The sequence below is a fragment of the Lichenostomus cassidix genome, chromosome 4, assembly GCF_008360975.1.
Source record: "Lichenostomus cassidix isolate B80296 chromosome 4, HeHo_3.0, whole genome shotgun sequence".
In the NCBI taxonomy this organism is placed as follows: Eukaryota; Metazoa; Chordata; class Aves; order Passeriformes; family Meliphagidae; genus Lichenostomus; species Lichenostomus cassidix.
In genome coordinates this window covers 38,518,233-38,537,915 of record NC_139484.1, presented here as the reverse complement: position 1 = coordinate 38,537,915, position 19,683 = coordinate 38,518,233, and the positions used below count along the sequence as shown (strand labels likewise).

The 19,683-nt window shown below is 37.2% G+C and overlaps 1 protein-coding gene across 11 annotated transcripts in view; it reads right to left on the bottom strand.

Moving 5' to 3' along the window:
* The window catches only part of TENM3 (teneurin transmembrane protein 3), a 410,560-nt gene that overhangs the window by 390,048 nt on the left and 829 nt on the right, over window positions 1–19,683 (bottom strand). The window lies entirely within an intron of this gene.

The window sequence follows — 19,683 nt, the reverse complement described above, 5'->3', positions numbered from 1 at the left end:
TGAACAATTAACCCTGGTTTGCAAAGATATCTCTAGTCTTTCCTTCTCTTTCCATATAGCTCATGCTGTAGGGCACTGTTTCTCCTCTCTACCTGGACTTGCACATTATGGAAATCCAATGCCTTTGGAATCTTCCTCTTACTCTCAGTTTATTTGAAATTGGCTGACAGATTCAAAATTATCACAGTGGGACTGATACACACATGGCATGACTGTGTAAACTGTTTCTCTGTTTGTTTAGAAAACCAGGCAAAAACTGTGACAATATATTCAAATAATTAAGAGCAAATAATAAAGCACACAAATAAAGAAAAAAGAGTAGATATTTGAAAAGCAAAACATAATACAGAATGAAAAAAAAAACCAACAGAAAAATATGAGAAGAAAAGCAACCACGTAAGTTCTTTAGTTACACCTATGCATTCTGCATGCATATGCTTCTCATGTTTTATCACATTTCACTGAAAAACATGCTGTCTTTGTCTGAGCAGAAGAAAGGCATCTAACTATTGAATAAGCAGGGAAGTTAATAAAGCAGATATTCTGAAACAATTTTATGCATCAATGCACTTCCATAACAATCTTTTAAATATAACCATGATCCTGCCCTACTGAAGATTTTCATCAACTTGTTACAACTTAACTTATTTGCAACAGCCAGAAACCACAAGGGGCTTGCTACCTTAACTTCAATTTAAAAAAAAATGTTTACTTTCTTCCAGATGGCAAGATTAAATTACATAAACACTGTCAGCAAGTTGAATCCTCAAATGTATTCATTTCCAACACAGAAGCTTCAAAACCATCTATAATTTTGTTACTGATGTTTGGAAACAGCTGTAGCTGACATGGCTGTGTGTTGTATATGTCAGCGTTAAAGGATTAAATATTCTTAACCCCCGACGGAACAAACCTGCTCTATTAGCAAGACACAGAGTAAGGTATGTCCAAGACCAGTGCTACAACAGAAATGTCTTATTAGTTCACTGATAAGCAAAAGAAGTCAAAGATGGTGTATTTGGCTTTTCTCTGGAGAAATACTGGGGGCAAGGCTGGAATTTAAGTTACACTGGTATTTTTAAATATCATATGGTTTGTGGGACATATTAACCTTATTCTCTAGCTACAAAAAATAAAATTCTAGATCATTTTATTTTTATTTCTTAAAATATTTTTCTAAAATAATGTCCTACAATTCTACAATCAGAAAAAATAAAAGGAACTTTTATGTTACGGTTTTGCATTTGCTTATGCAAAAACAATTTATACCAATGACACATCACATGAGTAAATCCAAGTGTATACTTCTGAACAGCCTTCCTTGGGAAGGGCTCTTGCTCTTGCTATGACTGAACACCCCTCGCACATGACTGAAATCAAAACTGTGCTGATGTCTTCACCTAAGTCAGACAAGTCAAAGGCCAGCAACCAGCTGCAAAGCTGTGTACTTCGGTCTTCTTGTTACAGGACTGAAGAATGGAGCAATAGCTCATGGCCAGTAGGAAAAACCACAAGCATTCCAGTAAAGCCAGGAAGGAAAGTGGCCATTCCACTTTGCTGCAACAGACATTTGCTCACTTACTTGTGACCTCAGTGGGACTGAGGGAGCAAGAACAGCTCCAGCTTCGCTCATGAATGGAAGACAGCATCTTTATAAACTTACCTTACATCAATTAAAGAAACTAATTAAGCTGTGGCTTTTTATACACATGCTGTACACAAACACACTTTATGCTCAATGAGCACATATAAATGTCTCAAAACCCTGTTCTGTACACATTCCTGACCCTACTATTTCTTGGCATTTTCCCATTAAGGTGAGTAGGAGAGGATGTTTGTAAGTAATGTTGCAATTTCCTTGCCGACACTTATTTAAAAGAAACTTTTTTATAAAAAGTGCCAGATCCTAAATTGTCCACACCAATGGGAGGCTTCTCTCCAGCTTGAATGGGAGCAGAGGGAGGTCCCATTGCTGCGGAAAAAAATGGAAAGCAGAAGAAAAAACTGCATACCTGCAATATGATTCCTGGTAGCTTATTGGAAATTTTGTGAACCTTTGCAAAAGAATGAGATGATAAATTAGGGCTGCCCCAGAGAGTTCAGCATTTCAGCAGATCGCATGGAGAGCTTGAAGTAATACCAGAGATATTTTCCCCTTGCAGACGACACAGCATTTTTTTCTCTTAAATATTTCCTGAGATACATTTTAAATTCAACATGTTTTTTCATTAGATTTTCATGTCTTCCTTTTCAACTCAGTTTTGGCTATTGCAAGAAAAGCTCTCCTCTTTGCCTCCACCCTCCACTAAATACTTCCAACCCCTTTCAGAGAGCTGCACGATAGGGAGGAGTAAGAGACTCATCTTTTTACCCATTTGAACTCCACAGGCATTGCCAATCCACTTAATTCCAAGCCCAAATGAGATTTAAGATTTCATTTCCTCACTTTAACACATGGAAGATCCAGGTTGTTCCTTTTGTCCCATCAATTTAGGGTATGCTTTGGCAGCAGAGACACGGAAAGCCATATTCTGGGGCATTGAAATGAGCATCGGCAGGAACAGACTGTTCCATCAATTTTGCTACCACTTTCCCACAGATGCAAGCTGTTCAGTGCCCTGCCATTGGGAGAAAGTTGTCCTGTGGCAAAACACTATAGAAAGTATAATCACTGTGATAAAAAACCCCACCTATCTTACTTGCAATGTAAGGGGTTTTCACACATCTTACATATCACACCCCAACTGTAATGCACAGTAACAATTTGGAGGAAGAAACAGAACAGCAAAACAGTGGAGCAGGTATCTGTAAAGTTATTAGTTTTGCCTGTAAATGTTTACATACTTACTCGAATGCTACATGAATAAGTAAAACATTTTCTTGGTGACATAATACTCTAAAAAGAATAGGCTGGTGAATTACAAAGACTAGCTTCGTTTCTTTTCAAATCCAATATAACCCTGTATTTCATGTATTTCTGCAATCTAAGGCAAAAAATGATGTTTGCACAAAGTATTTTGAAACAGAAAAATGTAGACTCTGCAGAAGGCACAGGCAACCTGATTTACAAAGAAAACAGTGTATAAAATGACCCCTGTATCAAAGTTAGAGCAGATGCACAATTGCAAGGTCACTCTACCATCACTGTTCAGACTAGGTCAGCTTTTGAAGACATATTACTGTGAGCACCCTTGCTGCCGTGACACAGACCTCACAGGCACCAGCCTACCTTCACACTAGACAGCTTAACTAAAATGTCTGTATTGCTTAGGAAGGACACAGCATCCTACACTGACACTCCAATACTCACATATCTGTGCAATATCAATTTCAGTTAGCATAGAGCCTCACCTCCAGACTTCTGCTTTACCAGATCATCTAGCCAAACACCTCGATTCCTCACCTCAGGAGGAAATCTTTTGGTTTCAGTAAAATCATGGGGACTGAGCTGCATCATTACAATTCACGTGGATGTCAGCAGATTCAATTATCTGGTCCTCAAATCTGGTGAAGTAAGTCAGTAAAGCCATTCAGTATAATTGCTTGGCATCAGTACCAGAACAATATGACTTTTCCTCCTGCCCACTGCATTTGTTAACCCCACACCAACTGAGCAAGCTTTAATCTCCATCCTGAACACACCCACTCCTTGTGCAATAGCTGTAAGGAACTGTAGCTCTGGGAGCTCATTGTGCAGAGCACAAAGCCCCTCTAGGCAAAGTATAAAACAAGAAATAACAGCTAAACAGGATCACTAGGTATCATGTGTTTTCAAGGAAAAAAAAGTATTACATTAAGTATTTCAGTAATGCTAAACATTAAAAGCTCTCCAGTCAGACAAATGGTTCATACACCACTTCAAAATAAGATGTGCATGTGGGAAATGAGAAAGCTGCTAAAAATGACACTTAAAAAATGGAAACAATAATAAGGATTTAAATCAAACTGACTGAGTTAGAGTAGTCTACCAAAGTTAAGCTGGAAGAGCCACAAAATAATCTAGCCATTCTTATGGGGAAATCAAAGCCTACCATCTCAGGCATGTACCACAAATTGTTAATGATGAGCTGACAGCAAAAGAAAGAGAAAGGACATCTCGTAGCACCAAAATTCAATGTTTTGTTTTCTGGAGGACAATGCATTCATTTCAGTGCTTTCTGAACTATGACCCATGGACCAAAGCAACATGCAAAGATGCAGTTTGTGATTCACAGCTTGCCCATTGCCATGGGCAAATGATTCCCCTTCTAAAGACAGCTTTAAAAAAAACAAAATATTACTTCCCCAACCTTACTTTTCCAAGTTGATCCAAGAGTACTGCACAACTGAAATCAGAGGAAAGGTGATGGATGACACAGTCTCTTGTTTCAAGTAAACTGCCCTTAATCTCACAGAGCACAGGAGACTTTGGAGTCTAAATGTTTTACACACTAAATGCCTTTTTCATTTCAGTCGTCATCTGAGAACTTGCTAAACATACAATGAAAACATCACCTGACTGGGAATTCTCCAAAGATGTTTTCCTCCTTTGGAATAATAATCCTGTCTGGTAAGCTGCATCCTCCACCCCTAGCCTTCTCGACAGATGCAGAGTGCAGACATGAATAGGCTGAGCACTGCACACAACCTTCCTCCTGCTCCAGGGGACAACCATTCAACCAGGAGCTCAGCCACCTCCACCCAGGCTCTTTCAACCCAGCACAGCTCAGCTCACACTTTCTGAAACCAGGTTAACATTAACTACTCCAGCGTTAAAAGGGTAAAACCACATTAGGTCATAATAATATGCACATAGACTGGAACACCTCTTAGCCTGTGTTCACAAGATGTAACAGAAAAATGCCAGAATTATCATTATTTAGTCTTCTTTTGAAAAGGTAACTTGGACAGGTTCATTGGTGGAACATGCTGTTCTATGTCATCATCAATCCTCCCTTACAGGTAAGCATGGTACAACTTCAAATATTGTCAGTTTTTCAAATATTTATTTTTCTTGATAACTATCTGACCTCTGAGAAAACATCAAAATTCTCTTAAATAGCAACAATACATGTAGAAGTAAGCTTGTGATCCAGAAAGGTTAACACAAGTCATATAAGGTCTTTATCAGACTATAGGATTTGGTAAAATATGTTCATACTGCTGCTAATGTGTATTTTTATACTCTTGAGACAATGGACTTAGATAATTTTCTACTAATTTTAACTGTGATGTATACAAATCTGTGAAGTCAACTACCTAATAACCATTCTGTAAGACCAAAACACAGACTTGTATTACCTCAGTTAAAGGACATGAGCATCAGTGTCTAGATATAAAACATTTCTCCTCAATGACTTCTTCGTCTTTGATGCATAGCTTTAAAGGGTAAGATGCAACTAAGGAAAAAAGTAGCAAATCTACATTCACAAGGCACACTGTACACCATCATGGGAATGTTTCTGAGACTATTTAATTTAAGACTGTGCCTGTGCCACCATGTACACTTTAGAACAATCACTGTTTTCAATAATGGCAGCAGCAAGCAATTGATAGTATTAAAATGTGTGAGCAGCTGAGACTGTCACCGAAAAACATTAAAAACATGGTTGGTCAGTGCCTTGTTCCTTCATATTTACCCAGGAAAGTTTTGCAAAGAAATTTGTCATAGTGGAACTAGGAAGCAACAGTGGTGATGATTTTCAAACAAAAGGAATAGAGCGAAAATGTCTTCCCCTTTGAAGCATGACCATATATGAGGCAACTCGAAACCACAGCTTGACACATTACTTTCATTTTACACAGAAGTATATGTGAATTCTTCCAGAAAACTATAAGACAAATAAATGCACCAAATGAAGGGCAAGCCAAAAATAAGCCTATAAAGAACATGAACCATCCTCCATACAGCCTAAGGAGGAGTCAGGTCCTACTCTTAAGTTCTTGTGGTCCTACAAGCAAATTGTCTTCCATTGCCTCAGTGCTCAGGTCTGTAAAATAAGGGTAAACTCCACGGGTTTTATGACATGTAATAAACTCCACTGCTAACTTTTATTCATGAAAACTGAAGCAAGCAGGCTTGGAGTGCCAGTTGTGTTTCAACCTGTACTGCAGCAGTTTTTCTGTTCTTACCAGGGGGCCAAGCACACAAGTGATTAGAGGGCAGGCTCAGGTACCCGTGCATACGGAAATAATCTGCTGATTTACATCAGAAACACTGTGCCACTTACAGCATGAGAAATAAAGAATTTTTTTTAATCTATTATATTTATTTTTGGAACTGTTTACTTTGCCACATTAGTTTCCTTTTATATTTCTTCCCTTTGCATTCACAAAACCAGTCCCATGTGGACCACAATCTGACTCAGAGGCCAATCTGGCCATTAGTTTCTCCAGAGAAAAACAAAATTCAAACCCAAAGGGGCACATGCATCTTTGGCCTGAGATTTGGACTAGGAAAGTGGTAACACCCACTATACGCAAAAAGTGCTCATGTTTTTCCATCCTAGTTTTTTAGTATCTATGCATTCATGTTGCAGATACACACTTTAATACTATATAATCTCTTTTAAAAGTGCATTCCCAGCCCTCTTAGCAATTTCTTTTTCCCAGCTTCAGCTACTGATTCTTTCCTCTTGCGTGCCAGCACTACCAACTGTACTGTGGCACCAAGACACATTTTGCAAATGGAGCTAGCAAAGACTAACTCAAAAAGAGGAAAAGGAAAATTAACTTGGGGGGGGGGGGGAAGGGTATATATGTGTCTCTTTAAGACAGATAAATTCTGTCTCAGCCCAAAGGCATACCAACACTCCTGTCAGCACCAGGAATGAAGGAAAAGGACACTTCTTGCAGATTAAAAGAAGCTGTAAGTTTTCCTATTGTCAGATGCATGCCCTAAGCATCAGGCTGCAATGACACATCCCCCCTTCTTTGCCCTCTTCTGATCCAATGAATCTTTAAGTTGTTCATGGGAAACAGAACAGCTCCAACAGGAAAAATAAAAGCATCAGCATCATAACCTATAGCTAAGTGATGATGACCTTCCCCAGGAAAAAACAGGAACTGAATTGTGCTGCCTCAAAACAGCAAGGCTACACAAGGCATAACCGTAAGTCCATCACAGAATGCAGAATTACCTGCTGTCACATCAGCTGGTACTGAAGGGTAGGGTTAAAGTGTGAAAGCCCCTATGACCCCTTTATATATCCACGTCTGGAAAGAGAAATAGGTGGGCAGATGGAAAAGCTACATAAATAGTTGCATCTTCTCTCTTTCAGGTTTCTCAGACAAAGCAATCAATTCCAGGTTAGTCTTTCCTTGAAAACTGCAAAAGGCACAAACCATCAACACAAGTACTGATAGCAGTGACACTACCAAAAACATCTGCAGTTTCAAAAAACTTAAATACAAAAGTACATGGGCTCTTTAATCAGCCCTGTCATATCCTCTGTAAACAAATGGTGATTGCTGTGACATCCCTTTGGCTGCTGGAGAATTAAAGCAATTCGAACACAGAGCAAGGGAAGCAGAGACTCATAGAATGGCTTGGGTGGGAAGGAAACTTAAAGAACTTCTAGCTCCAATCCACTTGGCATTGAGAGGGACACCTTCCACTAGACCTGGTTGTTCAGAGTTGCATCACCCAGACTGGCCCTAAACACTTCCAGGGATGGGGCAGCCACAACTTCCCTGGAAAACCTGTTCCAGTGCCTCACCACCCTCACTGTAAAGAATTTCTTCCTATCATCTCATGTAAACCTACTCTCTTTCACTTTGAAGCCATTCCCCCTTGTTCTGTCACTTGTAAAAAGTCCCTCTCCAACTGTCTTGCAAGATCCCTTCAGGAACTGGAAGGTGGCAATGAGGTCACCCCAAAAGCCTTCTCTTTCCCTGGCTGAAGAACCCCAATTCTCTCAGTCTTTGCTCATAGGAAAGGTGGCCTATTCCTCTAATCATCTTGGTGGCCCTCCTCTGGACTCTCAGTATCCTTGCTTTTCCTTCTATAAAATGGTATATATGGGGAGAAATTACTCCACCAAGCAACCATGGGGTTCTACTGTATGAATGCACATACAGTTATGGGGGGAGGGGGGAAGAAATCACACACTGTTGTATTTCAATTTCCTCTCTTTTATTTATGGTTTTTCTTGGTTAGCTTAGCCCCTAAAGTTTTCTGCTGTGATGCTGAACACAAAACAGAGCAATTCACACAGAGGAAAAAAAAATACTCTGCAAACTCATTTCCAGGACCCACTTTTCTCCTGTAGGTGTTTCTAATTTAGTAAGTAAGGAAAGTGTAGGTGGTGTGCTACTCCCTGTTTTAAAATAATAAACTCAAAATGCAGTCCTATCCTCATATTCCTGTCCTACACCTACCACCATGCTGTGGCTGTCTGCTGAACTGGGTCAGTGCTACTACCAACCTGGCTGAAAATAATGAAAATTTTAAAAATTGAAAATTAACCAAAAATTGAAAATTAACCATTCAAAACCTCTTAACTGTACTGCTGCTCTGAATTAAATATACCAACAAGCAAACAGCTGAGCTTACAAGGGAGAGGGCAACACAAAGGACAATATGCAAGATGGCAATTTTTTATTTTTAAAGGATGCACTGACAGCTTATAAAAACTTAAAATGTTAATCAAACCACCACCTTACTGTTTTTAAGATGGTTATGAATCATATAACCCATCTTTTGCAAGTTGAAATTGATATCTAACAGTCATTTTCAGTCATCAGGGAGAAATGTAACAGGGCTGGGTGAAGCAGTTGTGTGAATGCCACAGGAGAGCAGGAAGAAGAAATATTTAGACCAAGCTTTTAGAAACCCTGGTACTTTTGATTTATAGGATATGAAATTAAACCAAATATATTGGTAATGTTATGAGGGGGGAAAAAGTCCACATCCACAGTGTACTTATATTTTTGAAAATATCAATGAGCTAGAACAGATTCAATAGTTAAATGCAGTTAACCCAATTTTTGCACATTTTCTAATTTAAGACTGTTTGAATTGTATTTTAAAATAATTAAAATGCCAGTAGATGCAGTACTTATCTGTTTATAAGCAAATAATTGACAAAGTTTTTTCCCCTGAAACAATATCAATGCAATCCATATTAAAACAATGAAACCTTCTACATATTTGAAGGAACATTTATTTCTAATGTGTAGATCCCGTATGTTAATGTAGAAGTCAAGGTCCTATTTTAACCTGGGGACAATATTCATCAATCATTCAAAAAAATCATTGATGAAACAACAGGTTTGAAATATTTATAATGTGATTTCAGTTATAGCATTAAAAAATAAAGCAAACCTGAAAATAATTAGTTTCAGTGAAAGAAACACTTAGCTATTTTTACATGCTTTCATAGCTGTTGATTTGGTTGAGGCAGCATGTATGAAATCCCGTCTGTTTAGCTTAAATCACTAAACTCAGACTACGCTTCAGGCACCTCAAAGCAGAGCTACTGCGGAAAGTGTCTGACTTTCAAAGCAATGGAGAGAAGGTCACGACATGCCTTGAAGACCTTCACAAAGATAGCCCGTTTGGGTGCCTAATCTCAGCCAGACAAGATCCCTTACAGGCTGTTTCGTTCATTTTCCTCCACTGAGTGGTATGAAACTGAAGCACTGCAAAGAAGGGTTTCATAGGACACCTCCTTTAGGTTTCATTCCGCAGCTTGGGCTCGCTGAGCTGGAGCGATGCAGCTGCCAGCTCACGTATGTAACTGTTGTTCAATCCCACGGTCAGTAAATGCTTTAACGGCTGATCTAGAGATTGTATGGTTTAGGACAGTTCAGTGGGATAGCTGGTGACGTAGCCTCCACATGTAAGCAAAATTCACAGAAAAGTGGTGAGTTAGTGGACCTTTTTCAATTATCTTTTCATTAATGTTAATAAAACTAGCATTGTAGTTTGTTATTCTTGTCCATTCTTTAACAAACCAAATGAAAAGAAAAACTTTTAAAACCCCTATAGATTTGTAATTCTCATAATAAATGTTACTATAATCTTTAACCCAGTCTCACAATAAAAACTTTAACAAAACAGTTGTTAATTTGGTTTCCATGCATGATGTTGCTCATAAACAGCTAGCTATTGTGTACTTTTTCTAAACCAGTAAACTTAAATTCTATCAGGCTACCAGTATGTGATAATTAGCAGGTGTGTAGACTAAAATGAAGCCAGTTTTCACTTAATATTTAAATGAATTGCATTAAGTTTCTAGTGCAGGAAAATTTACTGCACCTAACAATGATTCCAACAGAGTCCTCTTTATGCTTGTCCACTCCCACAAATCCTCTTAATAAGTTAATTGGAACAATCTCACACAAGAAGTGTGGGAAAAAAAACCCTACAACAGCTTATAAAACACTAACATTTGTTGATTAGAATTGATTAAAACACAAATACAATTATTTTAATTCTAAGCCTATTAAACAATTATTCTTGATAGTACAGTGCATAGAATTACCCTTGGAAGTACAGTCAATGGAATTACCATCAGCAACACTGAATTCAGGTGTGAACCCCAGCTAGCAAATTCAACACCTCCAAGAAGGACTGCAAGGAATGCAACCAAAAGGCTTGGATTCACAGAATAATTTAGGTTGGAAATGACTTCTGGAGGTCATCTCTTCCAAAACTATGCCTTAAGCAGATGTAATTAAACCCCTTCTGTGCTAGTAACAAGTCTTAACCTCTAAATTAGGAAGCTGCAAGCAAAGTGCTTAATGGGAACAGTTCCCAGAACAAACATCTCTGGTCTTCAATGCTAAACCATGCCCAAGAATTGTTTGGGAGTCCCATGAATCAGCAGAGATCAAAATGCCGTAAGGATGCTCTTTAAGAGTTAAGCCACACAGAAGATGGTGTCCCAGCACGTGGGGAAGTCACAGCACGGTGTTTAACATGGTAGCACAGCCGTAACCTCACTGTGCCCCTTTTTGGACAAGTGCACTCCTTTGTGTGGTCCAGCAAATAAACAGTTATTGGATTTGCTTGTTCAGAATGCTGGGAATGGGGGTGGAAATCATCCTAAATACATTTAACAGTAAGGTTTGACCAAGGACCGGAGTTCAGTCAGCCCACTCTGTGCTTTACAGGCCCTCCATAAAAACTGAGCAGTTCATCAACTCATTTCTAGTCAAGTATTTATTAAAACAAGAACACAAAGCAAAGGTAGATTGATATCAAAGGTTACAGGCAGAGTGTGTAATCCTGTATCAAGAAAAAAAAGAAGAAAAACACATGCTGATTGTTCTCAGACGCTCTCTGAAAGCAACGAGCCTAAGCCTATAGACCACTGATCACAGGGACAATGCCTATTCATTACACAATCTCACTGAAGTCCCTGCAACTACCAACTAAACAGATTATTTAGAGATTTTCAGAACTGGACTCAATACCACCCAATTTCCTATTTCTACTCTAAACTCACATTTAAGAATTCAGAAGGTGAGTTCAAGAAAATCTGTATGCCCCATAACTCATGTGATAAAAATCTAATACTTGTAATTTACAAGAAGAAAAAACTGAAATACTCAACTGAATAAAATTTTAAATCTTTTCCACTTTCTTTGAAAAGTAAGGCTTTCAAATGAAAAATCAAGATTATTCTACTGGCATCTTAACTCTTATCAAATAAATAAAATCTGATGTAACAATAATTACAGCAAAGCAACCAACAGAAAATTTTGTATAAAATAAGCAAATACAAAATATTGTGCCCTAGATCCTTGAATGAATTTTAATGAGTGACGCCATTTTGACTGAATGAATATTTTATTTTGGACCTCAGGAATTCTACCTCCTGATGACGACAAATTATGGGGAGAACACAGGGAACATCACCACACACATACTTTTTAAAATTACAATATTTAAAATTTCTAACAATGTTAAAACATCTTATTTAAAAAGAACAGCTTATGTAAAACATCAGATACACTACATTTCTATTACTGATCTGAACTGATTAAGTAAGAGTTGACTTATGCAGCTAATATTAAATTTAGAAATTAAATACATGTCCATATTGTATGCAGCCTAGCTGGAATTCACTAGATTAAACATACTAATTAATTTGGTCATGGTGTGCTTTGTATTATAATTCAGCATTTATTTATGAGGCCCACATATTCAGTTTACTGAATTTAATGTCTGCACTGTTCTACAACATATCATTAGACGTGTTAACACTTTATATCATTAACCCTGTACCACTTCACAATTAACACAAAATTATCAAAAGAATAATAAAAGCAGCTATGCATTTTTAAGCCACTTAAAACATTACTAAATGTAATTATAACTATTTCATGCTAAGTAAGAGCTGATATTTCATTTTCACGCTAAGATACTCTTCACTCAAGAAAGAAAATAAAACCCCAGCTTTTCTAATCACTTATTACTTCTAAGTTTCCTGTAGAGCACAGTCATTCACAGCTGTATTTCTGAGTTATCATACATTTAGATAGACTGGTTTACTAGGTGGGTCTTGTTTCACAGTCTATCGACACACAAATGGCTGAAAAACTTTCAGACAGGTGATGAGCATTTCTGCTCCCAGCATTCACTGAGATGGCACTGTGGACTTCAGACCCTAAGGTTTTTTGACACCTCCCAACACACTCTGCTGAAATCACAAACTTTTACAATTGTCAGACAATTGAGGGGGAAATGGGAAAATCCTCCTGTATTTTGTACTGTAAGTTTACCAAGTCGGTGTGGAATGGTCAAAGTACCAGCACACACACCTATAGTTTAAAAAATCTGCCAGGAAAGCTTTTCATTTATCTGCCATCAATTTACATCAAAAACAAATTAATAATATTGCAGATTAGACTACTCAAAACATGTGTGCACATGTGCATATTACCAGCAAAACAAGATATGAAAAAGAATACTTCCTACCATCTATACAATACTAAAGAGCTCTTTTCTGTCTAAAATTTTAATTTTCTAACTAGTTATAGAGGAAGGGAAATCAAATTTGAAGACTTAACGTTTATCAGCCTGATATACCAAATGCAAGCTAGAACTCCTTGGCACTCCCCATTACCTGTTTATTTATCTTGATTAAGCTCAATTATTTACAAAACCCCAGTATTTCTCCAGTTCCTTCATTACTTTAAAAATACAACATTTCTGCCTTCCAGCATGAGAACAATGGTGACTGAATGGTAGTGTAGTGACTGCTGCCTAAACGTTAAGACTCCCAGTGACTCTGCCTTTGTTGCTAAAGCAATAGCCAAACACTCTCAACTTGTAACCAAGACTTCAACCAGCTGATTTGCTGGAATACCATATCTTTCCTCAGTTCCAGTTGCATAGGTTTGGACACTGCCACTCAACCTTTTGACACTGAAATCAAGAATCTCTCTTAAAATGAGTAGGGAGACATCAAATACTTGTATATATTCAGCAGCATGAATACAGAATGTCTTTCTTAGAAAAACTGATTTAATAAAATGAATTATTTTCTGCTTTGCCAGGTTTCCTAAGAGAATGAGAGCCATGACGCTTTTGAGGGGCACCAAAGCTTTTTGAAATAAGCCACGTATTTTATAAAAGGAAAGAAGTAAACTGCTTTTAAAAAAGAAAAAAAAAATTAAGAGTTAAATTGAAATCTAAATTGAAAGTGTTTCCTGAGCACAGCCCTAGATGTAACCACCCAGAAGGTAAATGACAATGTCTCACTGAGGTGAGTAGAGCTATGCTGGTTTACTTTAACTAGGCATGTTGTAGCTGTACAAACCTTCACACTCTCAGCCTTAAAAACAAAACTACTCCACCTACCCCAGCTTTCTGTAGGTATAAACCATAACAAAGCTGAGAGGAAGAATATTAGCAATACAATTTGGTTTTAGATATTTGTTAGAGAACTGTGATACTATTTGCTTTTATAAAGCTGCTCTACACTCATTAGTCTCAAGTATTACATCACGATATTTTAAAATAAATTAACTATTTGCTGTGGCAACTAACATTTGATATATTTGGTTTAAAAAGATGTATTATTGCTCCTGTCATTAGATTACAAACTTCTTGAGACAAGCGCTGGTCAGTTTATTTATGTGGAACTCTAAGCATAAAGTTTCTGCAGAATTTCTTTAGAAAGGTCAGACAAACATTCAAAGGATTATAATGAGAATGGATGAGGCCTTTGAAGGACTATGCAGTCTTTCATTTGCTAATCTAAAGTAACACTTATTAGCAATGATGATTTCTTCAACCACTACATAGTCACCCCCCTCCATGATCCAGTCAAACTGTATCAAGGACTTCTATGATTTAGGAGTCTATGGCTGTATTATAGTAAATAATGTGCCAATTAATTTCTTTCCCCCCCTCTAAAAATTCTCACATGCAACTTTCTATTCAACTCCTGCCAAGAAAAATGTTTTAAATCCACATTTTACCAATTTTACCCTTGACAGAGTTTTCTTAAGACACTAAAAATTGTCAAGACTCAAATAAGGAAATAAGACACATTAGTTCCTTTGTATGTTGGCTTAACCGCTGTCAAGAACACTATTAGAAATTCAATACAATGTTGAAAAATAACACCACCAGCACAACTGATTTCAACACAACACATTCTAATTTCCACACCAACACAGCTTTTACGATAATAACTGCTGCTTTTCTGAATATTTTTCTATGCTGTTACAGGAAAAATTGAAGTCATAATATCTTAAGATTTTTGCAAACTGCTATTTTATACTTCTGCAATTCAGATGCAAAAATACAGATGCAAATCTTAACTTCTGAAATTTAAATATTTATAGAATACAGATTTTAGACCATCACTATAAAAGATGCTCTCTTTTCTTTTAAAATAAATTACTTGAAAGAGTAAACCAAGCTGGCAAACTTGTTTTGCAGTAAAAATTTCTGCAATCATTCCAGCATTTTGCCAGGGATGGAATGGCGGGGTGTTGGGGGAGAATAAAAAGAGACATAGAGACTCTGTTATCACAGAAGTATAATTCATAACTAGCGCATGTTAAGATTCTCACTTTAAACCTTTACTAGCACTGTGTTAAAAACATAAAAACCAGGAAAGTAAACAAAAGTCATTTAACACATCTTTTCTGAAGCTGAATTGTTGTTTTCTTTTATATATGAAGATTGAATTTGCATTCATGCAATCCTACTCTAAAAGTAAACCAAAGTCACTACTATAACTCGTAAAGCACATTTCAGATATTAAGAGATTTTAGCACAAAGTTCTACTACAGCTTCCCAGTTCATCAGTACATAACAATCCAGGTAATTTGCTGATTTCAGTGGATTTGCAGAGTACGTTAATCAGCGCTGAATTTAGTACAGCACTTTGCAGTTTCTAGTTTACTGTTTTGCTTTCCATATATCTAGGCACTAATGTTTGCAATTAACTTTTCTGTAGACACAAACATGCACATCAAGTATCAACAACCTCAATCTGTTACAGACTGAAGTTGTAAAATTTAAAATAATTAGGTCACCTAGGCTTGAACTTAAATGCTGGATTTCAGTCTAAATTATAAAAGCACACCCACTTCTTTGCAAGGCTCACAGCATATATCAGCACAAAACAGTTCCAGACTTAAACTACTTTTAAACCTTGTATCATCCAAGCATCAGCTTTGCAGAAAATATATTTTAAAACAACAGCAAATAGCCTGTAAGGCAAAAGTATGGAACACGCAGACAGACTCCTATCTAAGAAGGTAATCAGAGATACAGTTTGTGTTGTACTCTCCATTTTATTATATGTTTAAGATATTATGCCCTTCATATTTGTTCAGTAGGAGCTATTTCAGTTGCAATATTAAAATGAATCTGTACAAATAATGTTTATTCCATAAAGCCAGACTGAACTAAGAGGTGAGGAGCACTTAGAGTCTGGTTTTTGTAATTTTATTACTTCTGATCTGCATAAGACCAGAAATATTCATATGCAATGCTTCAGTTGCAATGTTGTTATTGTTTACATGCACACTTGAACTGAAAGACTGATATAATTAGTCTAAGATGCAAACTTTAAAAATGTACTGAATGCAATTAGCACACATTGCAAGAAACATATAAGTAACTATAATTTAGATTTAAATAACTATTTTCACAACAGATGCACACACTTACATTTTCTTAGAATTGTTTACCATTTGAAGAGATTGCTCATACAGATTTTTTAAATGTGGCCTTTTAAAACTTATTTTTCTCTCACTATTGAGGAATCTTCTTTTCCTGGACTTTAAGTATTTATGCATCACACTCAGCAGTAGTGTGTGACCATAGCCTATTGGTTAAGGTGCACAGACAGAAGAATGAACAAATATTTCAGTAGCTACTGAAACAAGTACAATCCTCGCTACTTTTAGAAGAGAAAAAACAGCATTGGCACATCTTTCAATAACTATGCAGACAATATCCAGTAGATGTGCACCTTGTCATCTGAAACTAGCCTTCTGAGTTTTGATTTCAAACACTAAAGCTGTTCCTCCAAATAATTCACAAGACATGCATTATAACAATAGGTAGTGATGCACAAAGACACTGTCTGTGCCTCATACCTGTCACTTCACACTGTCTGTGAACACCAATACCACAGCAAGGAACATAATTTAATGTAAGTGTGGCACTTTGGTTTTACATTTTTGGGGGTTTGTTGGGCTTTTTTGCTTTAAAAAGAAACCAAAAAACCAGCACAGCATTTTTTCTAAGTTGTCTGTCGAGCTTCAGTCAGGCTACAGAACAGGCACCTGAGCTGCATGACCCTGCACTGAAACTCCTGGAACCTCTAACACTTGTATTCTAACAAATCACCCCTGGAGATGGAGCAGGCTTCCTATCAATCACGAACAAGTTAATTCCACATAATAAGGCAGGTTCGGATGCAGACTGATACATTGTGAAATGCTGTATCTAAAATTGATTGGAATGGCACTCAAAATGAATGCAGCCCTCCAAACCGCTTCTTTGCTCAGAAACATTAATCTCAATTATAAGGAGAGCTTCATAATGGTAATGCTTGGTATGAAAAAAGTATGAAATAAATCAGGTTTTATAAGACACAGCAATTAATCAGTTTTAGAACTAAGGAAAGGTTGTTAAAGCGGCACAATTTTACAATGGTAACTTCTTTAAAGCCTCCGTTACCTCCAAAAAATCAAATGTTTAGGGCTTTCTTTTAATTGCTCAGCTGACAGTGTGAACCCCAACCCTAACTCTGGGTCCCTGAAATGTTTCACTACAAGCTAAAACTCTTTGCAAATAATACCCCTCTATTAGAAAGTTAAAGCATTTATTTTAAGACACTCTTCAGTCTAAGAAGAAGAATCGCATGCAGGTATCCTGAAAGAACTTATTTAACTAGTTAGACTGGGGTAAAAATATTATTTCATCAAATGGAAGATTTTCTAATAAACATACTAAAATTATTTCTGGTAATGTTTTATGCACTTGATACTGCACAAACTTGCAGGTGAAAGAGTCACATTACCACTACATTTACTAGAACAGTAAACCTAACTTATATGTAAACCTAAACAGTAAACCTAACTTATACGTATTCATTTAATAGAACAGATTCTACAGTAAGGCCATTCTTGAAGAAAACAATATTATATAGATATATTCACCTTGTTAACAATCTCTAATGTGCAGTACCAGTACAGTTCAAATCAGCCTCTAAATCTTACGCAAGCACAACTTACTTGCATAATATTTTTTTAAAAAATATTTTAAGATCTGCAGACAAGAAATTATCTATAAGAATTTCACATTTTCTCTCGAACACTGACAGAGAGATGAGTTTTCTATAACAAAAATGCAGCATTAAGTACAGCAAGTGCAATATCACTCTAAAATTAAGAGCAGTTCTGACCTGAAGCCTTAGCAGCTCTGATCTCTTAAGTCTACATAGCACAATGCCCCTTCACAAACAGCACCTGATCCTCCAAGTTGCTGAGCACTCTCAGCTTTTATTGGGCCTAATCCAAAACTGATGCAAGTTAATGGGAGTTTTTGCATCAATCTACAGGGGCATCAGTCTGCATAACTCTCACTGATTTTAACGGAAGGAAAAGGTACTAAGTATCTTACTGAGCCAAGCCTATCATCTGTAAATTGTTGGGGCTAGAAGATGACAAAAAATACTTTCAGGTTTATTACTACATCATTTTCTAATATTTTAAGGGGCTTCTATAAAACAGATGCTTATTAAAAGCAGCCATTGCATGCTCATTTGTAACTTTAAACCTAGTTCCTACTAATAAATCCCTTTTTTTATTTGAACAGAGAATAATTACTCCCAGCTCTAAGAGATTTGATTGAAGTACTAGTCTTAACCTGCTAACTGGATTATGAATGTTATTTTGGATTTTCCTTCCTCAAAAAATATTAAAGAAAAGAATTTCAGCAGGGTCAAGTATTTCTTATACCAAACAGCATCTTTTATCTCAGTGTTCACTCATATAAACCCCGTTCCATTTTCAATCATATGTATGCACCTAATACTTCTGTACTGTTGGCTTTTATTTTCCCTCCTCTAATTCACTAGACCATTGAAAATAACCCAGCAAGCTAATAATAGCAAAGTTTCGGAATTGTAGAATAAGATTATTTTTCAACCTGCTATATTTTTCCAAAATTTAAGAGATACGTAGGGCCCCTTCTTCCTAACTATTCTTATATTACATAAAAGTGCAATTTATGACAATTTTTCTCTCTTTTTCAATATTAAACTAATCTCCTAGATGTGAATGCAAAAGTAATTCTGAATAGCACTTGGATTATTTTAGAAGGGAAGAGCAGTGGTATTTTTCAGAGAGCATCTTCAAGTGTTTTACAATTAACTTTTCTGTAAGACCATAGATGAGCAATATTTACACTCTTTACTAGACTGAATTTTAGGACGTAATCATCCACAGAATATTACTGTAACTCTTCAGTGGTAGGAACCAAAATACTCTGCCTGAGGACGCATATATAAAATGTAGAGGTAACTGTCAAATAAAACCAAACAAGCACTGAAATAAGGATTAGCATAAGAATAAGAGACACATGATATTTAGAAAGCAGAAAAATAAAACTGCTAAAGTTTTCTTATCAAAATATTTTAAAACTAAATATTTAGAGGAGCCTGCACCCACATGATACCTTACAGAAATTGCTCCCATTAAAAAACTTTTAAGAGCCTGTGAGCACATGAAGATAGGAGTTTGGGTATGTTCTCTTTTTATGTTACTTTGCTTAAAAGCAACTTCACAACATAAAACTTTCAAGCCCACAGAACAGTGGCTGTGTTTCCTACATCCACGTGAAGGAAAGCCCCACCAGACACCAGAAACGTTTGCAATTTCACGAGGGAGACCACCCCTTTCTCTCCCCACACCACGGCGGCACACCATTTCTTTGGTCGCCATGTGTTTTCGCTGCACAGTATCACGATTTCACTAGAGTTTACTGACTAGACCATTACAGATGCGACAAACATCAGAACCCCCGTCCCCTAGGAGGGCAGGTAGAGCCCCGGTGGCAGCTGCGGGGCAGAGCCCACCCGGCAGGCTGCCGCCGCCGATGCCAACGGCGCTGCCCGAGCCCGCCGCAGCCGAGGTGACGAACACCAACTTCCAAACCCACCGTAAACTTGCCCGGACGAGCTTTCGCGCCTCCGCCCGAGCCGCTGCGCTCACCGGACA